This window comes from Lolium rigidum, chromosome 7 (genome assembly GCF_022539505.1).
Source record: "Lolium rigidum isolate FL_2022 chromosome 7, APGP_CSIRO_Lrig_0.1, whole genome shotgun sequence".
Taxonomy (NCBI): domain Eukaryota; kingdom Viridiplantae; phylum Streptophyta; class Magnoliopsida; order Poales; family Poaceae; genus Lolium; species Lolium rigidum.
The window spans coordinates 344064356-344074572 of NC_061514.1; the positions used below are offsets into that span (position 1 = coordinate 344064356).

Consider the following 10217-nt stretch of genomic DNA (forward strand, 5'->3'; position numbering starts at 1 on the left):
AGTGGAGTAGTACAATGATGGCGAATGAAGAATGTATTGTTTATGTAATGCTATTATAATGACTCGAACAATACAACTTATTAGTGTGATGAGGGCCTCGAATCTACTAAGCTAACTACACCTTCTTTATTCTTTTCACGATCTTGATGTTCTCAAAAAACAAACTCCAGTACTATATCTCATGGTCTCTGTAACCATGTAGCAAATCCCGCCAGAATTAAACTCGCACCTCAATTGGCGTATACTCGATAACCATCCAACAACTACAGCAGCACAAAAATGTGGAAAATTCACTCTTTTCAGGCAATCAAGAAATGAAGAAAAATAGAACATGATTCTCATGATGCTCTAAAAGGAAATGCACACAAATAAGAAGAAAGTGCATTTGTCAAGCTAGCAAAAGTTCCGTCTCACTCACCTGTAACTAATAGCCAATTTGATTTTGCATGGACTGATTCATATTTGTACCCCACTTGACTACGTAGTCATTGTATTGAAATGGTTCTAACCTTTAGAAAGGTGCCATCTAATGCTTCACATTTGAGTATCATGCTCCGGAATGATTCCTTTGGCTTATCATCAATTTCTGAAATTGAGAGTATATGCAAAAGAAAATTAAGCTATGTAGACGAATAGGCTCAAGAGGTAAACAAAAGAAATAACAAGTTGTTTCGAACAACCGAGATCATACCAACTACAGTAATGTTTGCACCATACTTTTTTGTTAGTAGAACATGTTTAACCACGGAGAGAGCATAAACCGCTAAAGCACTTCCGAGTCAAAGCACTTCCAGATTCACTAACTTCATGCCTAGCTGGTTACAGAACAACAGGAAACAAGCATCGGACAATAGATCTAGCTCAACCATACATAGTATCGCTTAATAATTAATTTATCCCTGCTAACTAAAGAGCCAAACATGTTCGACAACCACTCAGCTAAGTAGTGCATAACATTCATAACAAAAGAAAGTACTTCTCCACATGTAATGGCAGTAGTCTAGATAATACTTTAAATACATCTAAAACATATTTTTAGAAATAAGATTCAATCAAGAAATGATAACATGTCAACTAAAAAAATATCTTTATCTATAGCGCACTAATACTGACTACTACTGTCTAAATCTATTCAAATCATAGTTTTAAATAGCCGGCTATAGAATATAGCCGCGACATGTCAAAAAGGCTATAGCCCCGGCTATAGCCACCTTTTAGCATGTGAATGCCTTTAGCCGCACATTGTTTAAAAGGCTATAGCCGCTATAGCCGGCTATTTAAAACTATGATTCAAATACCAATGTTCTCGTGAAACATTCTAGGGGATAATATGATACACTACTTACAACGACTCAGTTTGGAATTACATACTGAATGTTTTTTGAGTTCACACGAATCACGGAATTCAATTATGCCAGCAGAAAAATAATCGTAGGACAGAAGAACTGAACTTTCTCCGATGAAAAGATAGACAAAGAATAGACGTGCACAAAATTGATAAATCATCTAGTACAGATTGTAGGAACATTATATGAGAATGTTCCATTTTCCATTTAAACAGGAGAATATAGAAACCATGTAAGTAAAACCTGTACAGGCAAACTATTCCACGCAGCTACCTTAGTTTGTGCATTAAAAACATGTTTAAGTGTGACTACAAGATAAACAATGCAAAGGATATATACACTCTATTAGACATGGTTTTATGAAGTCTGAAATGTTAAATATCAAATGCATATGGAAATATTCAATGTCTAAGCATCATATACCTTATCCTAGTGCAAAAAGAAATAATGTTGATATAATACCGTGCAGCAGAGGCCAAGGACCGGGGAGACCTAGAAGCCTTATCGGCCCATGATGTGACCATGGCCACCCGCACCTTGTCCTAAGAGAAAGGATTGGAGCAGCCGCAACATCCCCACCCTGCAGGGGCTCTCAACCAACACGGAAGGCGCCCGGATCGAGCCGTCCCTCGCCATGACCGTGAGCACCTCCTCCTCGAAAAGAAAATAAAGAAGATAGAGGGATAAATTGGATCTGGAGTAAAGAGTAAACTAAGAAAATGATCCAGCTTTAGGGATTTGGGAATTTAACGGATAGGACTCCCGTTGCTTTTCCATGGACGGGAGCTGAAACAAACAAGGGACAATGCGCTTCTTCACAGAGGCGGACGCCACATCAAACATGGGAGCGACAAAGGGGGTGGAATTCGAGCGAATGTGCGCGTGAGAGAACGCTCACCCGAGCGCCGAATTTCGGCTGGAGATGCATAAAATAAGAATCGTAGGAGATGGCCAGAGACGACCAACCTGCCCGTCGATTTGGTGGCTTTCGTCGCTCCCCGGAGCGGCATCGCATCCCCTTCAGCCCGCCGACGAGAGCATGCTCCACTTAAACATGTCGCGCCGTCTCCTCTCGAGTATAGCCTTCTCCACCCGCCCGTGGTAGCGGGCGGTACGTTCGGCGGGGGCAGCGCCTGGAGACAGCCGGCCGAGCATAGCCTCGGCTCCTCACGCCAACAGCCTGTACGAACCGGACAGTAATCCTTCGGCAGAGGATCGCGAGGAAAAGGGGACCGGCGACCAGGAGGAGCTACGGCTCGACTCGGCCGGCATGGAAGAGATGGGACTCGCGATCGACCGCGGCCGGTTGGTGGCGGCTGCAGCGGCGGAGTAGGGATGGTCGGCGGCGGCGGCGGCGGATGGGCGGCGACGATGGCAGACCCTAACCCTAGGAAGCGGTGGTTCCTGAGAGATGCGAAGGAGGCGAGGTAGTGGTGCTTGGGAAACGGATTAGTTGGGCTTGGCCCATCTGTAGCAACGCGAGTGAGTATTGTTTTACATAGGACGACGAAGGACGACGAGTGGGACGACCAAAACGTATTGTTGATGGCAGAATAAGGAACCTCTTTAGTCTTTTTAAGTAGTAGAGATTTAGAGAGTAATATGTTGACAATTGCTTATTTTGTTTTGCCTGCTCTTTGATATAGTGTGCTTCGGTTCAACCCGTGTTGCACTCTAATTTCGGAAGTGGGGTGAGCATCAGCTGCATTGGTTTTGAGTACTTCAACACTACTTCTAGTTGCAGCTAATATTTTGTTTGTTGTGGGTTTTCTGGTTTTACCGTTGGTGATCTGTTTGCAAGTACGACGATACACTACTGGTTTATATGTTTTGTCTTGCCTTTGAGAAATATTGATTTCAAATATGATTGCTCTCCTTTTTTGTTATCTAGGAAGGCAAGGCTGGGACCGATGATACTCAAGTTGGAGGTGATATAGTCTGTAGAAGATGTCGAAGAGCTGGGATGTTGGTGTCTTTTGGTTCGCAGAGTAGAAGATGTGGAAGTGACTGGTGTTTGGTTTCTTTTAGTTCGACTCTAGTTGGCGTAGAGTTCTTTCCGTATAGTTTTAAAATTTGTGTAACTGATATAATACACATTGTAATGTGCTTTTATTGCATTTAATATGAGATTACGCCTATGAAATGTTATATTGTGCCATGTACCTACTTGTTACTGCATATGCGTCAAAAAATTAATTTTTTTAATATAAAAATTCATACCAGTGACATGCAGGATAATGGACTTGTCACTAGAAAACCCAACATGGCTGCGCCCTTTCATTGTACCAGTGACATGCATTTTTTCTGCCTGTACAGTTCACCTACCAGTGACTGGCATTCTTACCATCACTAGTGACAAGTAGCATTCGGTACGTGACACTAGTGACAGACATATTGCTTGTCACTGATGAGCAAAATGTGCCTGTCACTAGTAAGGCTTTTTGTAGTAGTGTTTGGCGACGAAGACTATATGTAGGCAGAAGGGCAGGTCAAGAGGCGACGCGAGGGGCCCACACAACAGGGCCGCGCGGCCAGGAGGTGGGCCGCGCCGCCCTGGCGTGTCGCCGCCTCGTTGCCTCAATTCGCTTCCCCTTCGGTTCTAGCCGGAAGCTTCGTGGCAAAATAGGCCCCCGGGCGTTGATTTCGTCCCAATTCCGAGAATATTTCCTTACTAGGATTTCTGAAACCAAACAACAGCATGAAAACAACAACCGGCTCTTCGGCATCTCGTTAATAGGTTTGTGCCGGAGTAATGCATAAATACGACATAAAGTATGCATAAAACATGTAGATATCATCAATAATGTGGCATGGAACATAAGAAATTATCGATACGTCGAGACGTATCAAGTACCGGGTCGAACAAGAGTTGGAGAGGGACTCCGAGGGCCATCCTCATAGGTGGCGCGGCCAGGCCGGTGCCCGCGCCGCCATGGGGGCACGCCCGTGCGTCTCCTCCTCTCCGTTTCGATCTCGTAATTTTTCCGAAAATAGCAAAAACATTGTTCTGAAAGTTAAACTCGGACTTTTTATTACCGGAATCAAGTTACCTATTCAAAGTCGAACTCGCGAAACTGTCATTTTCACCTTTGATGAAAGCTACCGGAGTCACAACTCGAATAACATCAACATATTCATTATAAGAATCTCCGTAAAATATAGTGCTTGAGCCTTTGTCCATTCACTACTTGTGTGGCATCACCTTTCAGAGAACCAATCTTAATTGCCCCTGAACGATACACCTCCACAATGACATATGGTCACTACAAGAAAAGTTGCCATGGCCGACGAAGTTGAAGTCACGCCGTGGTTGCTGGTGTACCATGGCCGACGATTTTTGGTCCCTCCGTGGTGCATGTCAAAACTTTTTTTTCTCGTTTTTGAGGCCACCTAGCCCGACGAAAGCGGCCAAAACGTCGCGTATGGTGGCCCGGGACGTGGTGCATCTCGAAATCTCGGGTTCGCCGGCCGAGTCAACGCAAATCCGCACCGCCGAGGGATGTAGGGCCCGTATGGCAGCCTCTCTCGGCATTGTTTTTTTCTCGATCGCGCCATCTCGTTCAACTTTCTCCGATCGAGCCGTTTACGATGCAGGATCATGGGTCCCGCATGTCATCCTCTATGAACCAAAATTCTTTCTATTCTTGGATTTTTTTTGACCCCCTGATTTCTGGCTACTTCCTTTTTCTTTTGATCCCTTGCCGCCTCTCAAACGGTGATACCGCTGCTGCTTAATCGGGACCCGCATGTCATCCTCTATGTACTATAAAACTTTCTTTTCTTGGAATTATTTTTGGCACCTCATATTTGGTCACTTACCTTTTTCTTTCGATCCCCCGCCGCCTCTCAAACTGTGATACCGCCGTCGCTAAATGGGACCCGCATGTCATCCTCTATGTACTATAAAACTTTCTTTTCTTGAATTATTTTTGGCTCCTCATATTTTTTCACTTTGCCTTTTTCTTTCGATCCCCCGCCGCCTCTCAAACGGTGATACCGCCGTCGCTAAATGGGACCCGCATGTCATCCTCTATGTACTATAAAACTTTCTTTTCTTGGATTATTTTTGGCTCCTCGATATTTGGTCACTTGCGTTTTTTCTTTCGATCTCATGCCACGTTTGAAACGTTGAGGAACTCCGCTCGTCTCATGGGACCCGCATGTCATCCTCTATGTGCTATAAAAGTTTATTTTCTAGGGATTTTTTCACTCTCTGATTTTTGTCTATTTCCTTTTTCTTTTGATGCCCTCGCTCCTTGGAAACGTTGAGTAAGCCGCTCTACTCATGGGACCCGCATGTCATCCTCTATGTACTATAAAACTTTCTTTTCTTGGATTTTTTTGGCACCTCATATTTGGTCACTTGCCTTTTTCTTTCGATCCCCTGCCGCCTCTCAAACGGTGATACCGCTGATGCTAAATGGGACCCGAATGTCATCCTCTATGTACTATAAAACTTTCTTTTCTTGGATTTTTTTTGACACCTCATATTTGGTCACTTGCCTTTTTTCTTTCGATCCCTGCCGCCTCTCAAACGGTGATACCGCTGCTGCTAAATGGGACCCGCATGTCATCCTCTATGTAAATCATGTTTCTTTTCTTGAATTATTTTTGGCTCCTGATATTTGTTCACTTGCCTTTTTCTTTCGATCCCCTGCTGCCTCTCAAACGGTGATACCGCTGCTGCTAAATGGGACCCGCATGTCATCCTCTATGTAAATCATGTTTCTTTTCTTGAATTATTTTTGGCTCCCGATATTTGGTCACTTGCCTTTTCTTTTCGATCTCATGCCACGTTTGAAACGTTGAGGAACCTCGTCGGCTCATGGGACCCGCATGTCATCCTCTATGTTCTATAAAAGTTTCCTTTGTTGGATTTTTTTTCACCCGCTGATTTTTGGCTTGCCTTTTTCTTTTGATCCCCGCCCCTTTGAAACGCCGAGTAAGCTGCCGCCTCAAGGGACCCGCATGTCATCCTCTATGTCCATCAACTTTCTTTTCTTGGATTTTTTTGACCCCCTAATTACTAGCTACTTTCTTTTTCTTTTGATCTCAAGCCGCATTTCAAACATTGAGACCGCTGCTGCAAAATGGGACCCACATGTCATCCTCTATGTACAATAAATCTTGGATTATTTTTGGCTCCTGATATTTGGTCACTTGCCTTTTTCTTTCGATCTCATGCCGCCTTTGAAACATTTTTTTTTTGAGGGTAAAACAGTGGGAATGCCCACTGCAATTTTTATTTATATAAAAGTAGAGTTACAAAAAATACAAATATGTACAAAAGAGAGTGAGAAACTCTCAAAAAATAAACTAAAGCTGTGATTGAATCCAATCTTTAAGAGCCGAAATATGCTTTTTCTTCATTCTATGTTCTAAAAGTTTTAGCTCCTGTATATATATGGCTTTCCAACTGTTGAAGACAGCATTCTGATCCTTGAAGACCTTGTTATTTCTGATAATCCAAATCCCCCAAGCTGCAAGAATGACAATTTCCATAGCAAAAGGTTGGTTTATTTTTGTTATCATATCCTCAAACGCCTCTAATATTGATAATCTTCTATCCCTCTGGAGACATACAAAATTCCAACACCGATTCGCAAAATGGCATGCCCGGTAAAAGATGGACAAGCGTTTCTTCTTCATCACAATTATCGACCACACACCGATAAGATTGCACCGTAGCTTCTTTCTTCGCAGAAGATTTCTTGTGTTTAATCTATCATGAAGTAATAGCCAAAAGAAGAACTTGTGTTTTGCTTGACAAGAAGACTTCCAGATTAAGGAGAAAATCTTTGGTGCTGGTGAATATAGAAGAGAATTTTGCATTGCCCCAAATATATGTCCAAGTATCTTTGTTGCCTGCATGTATTGTTCTGAGTGTTCTTTGACATAAAGATTCCAGAGACTGAAACTCTTCATAAGCTTGCTGTGAAAGAGGAAGATGAAACATATCCTCTAGGTACTCTATATGAACTACCTTTTCTACAGTCCAATCTGTAAATTTGGCAAAAGTTACAAGGTGTGGAAATGTCTGATGAAGACAATTATTCTCCCAAAGATCAGTCCAGAAACTCACAGAACTCCCATCACCAATGTTACATCTTGCCATGGCTTTATAAATGTCCAATAGTTTTAGGTGAGATTTCCACCAGAAGGACCCATCTAGATTAACAGTGGGAAGATTACCACTTGAATAATAAGATTCCTTAACTAGGTGCACCCAGGGAATGTCTAGGTTGTTGAAGTACTTATGAAGATTCTTTAACATTAGTGCCTTATTTTGTATTTCCAAATTGAGTACTCCCAAACCTCCTTGCTCTTTTGGTCTGCATATCTTTTTCCATGCAACAAGAGCAGAACCATTGGCCTGAACATCAGCATTTTTCTTCCTCCAAAGACAATGTCTCATGTATTTCACAACTTGCTCCTTAATGGCTACTGGAACATCAAAGCAGCACATGAAGAAAATTGGCATGGAGGCCAGAACAGATTTAACCAGTTGCAACTTGCCCCCATAGTTTAGGAAGTCAGCAATCCCACCTAACCTTTACTGTGTTCTTTGTACAATTGGCAAGAAATGCTCCATGGAAGGTTTAATGATAGAGAGAGGTAATCCAAGATATGTAAAAGGTAAAGATCCTTTCTGACAATGCATTGTTACAGAGAAATGATTAAGCCTTTCCTCACTCAAATTTATGGGGATCATATTTGATTTGTTATAGTTCACTTTCAGACCAGTAGAATCAGCAAAAGTCTGGAGAAGAGCTTTAAGGCAAAATAAATTCCTAGCATCAGCTTTCAAAATTGCTAGAGTGTCATCAGCATATTGGATAATAGGGAAGTCAGGACATGCAGCTGAAGGAATTGGTTTATCTATTAAACCTTGTGCCATAGCTTTATTCAAAATTGATTGTAGGAGATCTGCTGCTAACACAAAGAGAAGGGGTGATAAGGGATCCCCTTGCCTAACCCCCCTTTTGCAATAGAATTTTTTCCCAGGTGATCCATTCAGTAGAACAGCAGAGGTTCCAGAACTAAGAATTAATTGAATCCATCTGATCCATCTTTCTCCAAAACCTCTAGCTTTTAAAATTTCCAGAATAGTACCATGTTCAATCTTGTCAAAAGCCTTTTCAAAATCTAGCTTAAGAATAACAATCTCTTCTTTTGACTTATGGCATTGAAAGAGGTATTCAAAGGCCCAACCTAAGCAGTCCTGGATGGATCTTTGTTTCAGAAATCCATATTGATTTTTGTGAACTAGTTGGAGAATGATCTTCTGCAGTCTGTTTGCTAACAATTTAGTGATGATTTTGAGGACTGTGTTGAGCAAAGATATGGGTCTGAAATCACTAGGAAACATTGGGGAATCATTCTTTGGAATTAATGTAATATATGAGGAGTTTATACTTTCCAAGTTAATATTTCCCTCATAGAAAGCTGTTATCAACTCCTTGACATCATTACCAATAATTGACCAACAATTCTTGAAAAATTCATTGTTAAAACCATCAGGACCTGGTGATTTATCATTGGGCAATTCTTTTATAACATCATTGATTTCCTTATCAGTAAAAGGAACTTCCAATTGTGCACTGGTTTCTGCATTCATACCTTCTCCATAAAAATCTTGCAAATTAAACTGCATAGTTGGGTTGTCAGTCATTCCCATTCTTTCTTTGAAGGCTTTCCATAGAATATCAGCTTTTCCATCATGATCAGATATTTCTGCTAAATTATCATTCACCAGCATAGAGATATAGTTATGTCTATAATTAATTGTTGCCTTGGTATGAAAGAATCTAGTATTAGCATCTCCCAGCTTGACCCATTTTATTTTTCCTCTTTGTTTCCAGTAGGCTTTTTGATTTTGCAACAGTTTTATCACATGATCTTTAAGAATATCCCTCAAGTTCCACTCTTCAAGTGACAGGGTTCTAACTTCTTCCAATGTATCCAAGAGATTGATGACAGAATTAACCTTGTCAATAAGCATTTTAAGACAAGGTAAGTTTTTTGCCCAAATCTTAATACTTCTCCTCAGATTTTTTAATTTTGCAGTAATTTTCTTAGCAGGATCTGAGTAACCAACTGGTATATTCCAACTTGCTTGAACTATGCTTTTAAAATCACTGTGCTGCAACCAGTAATTTTCAAATCTGAATATTCTTGCCTTTGGAATGCTTGTTCCAATGGAGATAACACAAGGAACATGGTCTGAAGTGGGCTTTACTAATGGGAATACCAGTGAAGAAGGATAGCTGGTAGTCCAAGATGATGAAGTGAAAAACCAATCCAATCTTTCCAGGAGAGGTGTCTGCTGCATATTACTCCAGGTATACTTTCTTCCTTTTAGAGGCAATTCAACCAGCCCAAGATTACTGATTGATTCATTAAACAAGAGCATCCCATTCACATCTCCTCCTGGTTTGTTTCTATCTGAAGGTTTTCTGATAAAGTTAAAATCACCCATAATAATCCAATCCATATCAATAGGCATGTCTATGTTGGAAAACCACTCAAGAAAATCTGCTTTTCTTTCTGCTTGGCTTGGGCCATAAATATTGGTTAAAATCCATGTGTTGGTAGAGATGTTACAAGTGAACTGAACAGAGATTGAGAAGTCATTTTGAAATGCCAAAGTGCCAGAAAACAAGGTGCCATTCCAAATAATAATAATACCTCCAGAAGCTCCAATAGATGGCAGGTATTCAAACTTGTTAAATTTTTTGGGGCAGAATTTTCTTATATATTCCATATCAAAAAAATCTCTTTTGGTCTCTTGTAAGCAGATAATATCACAATTTGATTCATCAATTTTACTTGCAAGAGCAACCCATTTCTTTTCAGAATTTATTCCTCTCA

The 10217-nt window shown here is 41.2% G+C and overlaps 1 long non-coding RNA gene across 1 annotated transcript in view; it reads right to left on the reverse strand.

The window, feature by feature from the left end:
- The window catches only part of LOC124669680, a 2973-nt gene extending 2225 nt beyond the window's left edge, over positions 1–748 (reverse strand). Inside the window, exons 1-2 of the long non-coding RNA XR_006992290.1 lie at positions 692–748; positions 419–586 (exon numbers count right to left, since the gene is read on the reverse strand). This is a non-coding gene — a long non-coding RNA (uncharacterized LOC124669680). The remainder of the gene's footprint in view (positions 1–418; positions 587–691) is intronic.
- Positions 749–10217: the final 9469 nt, after the last annotated feature.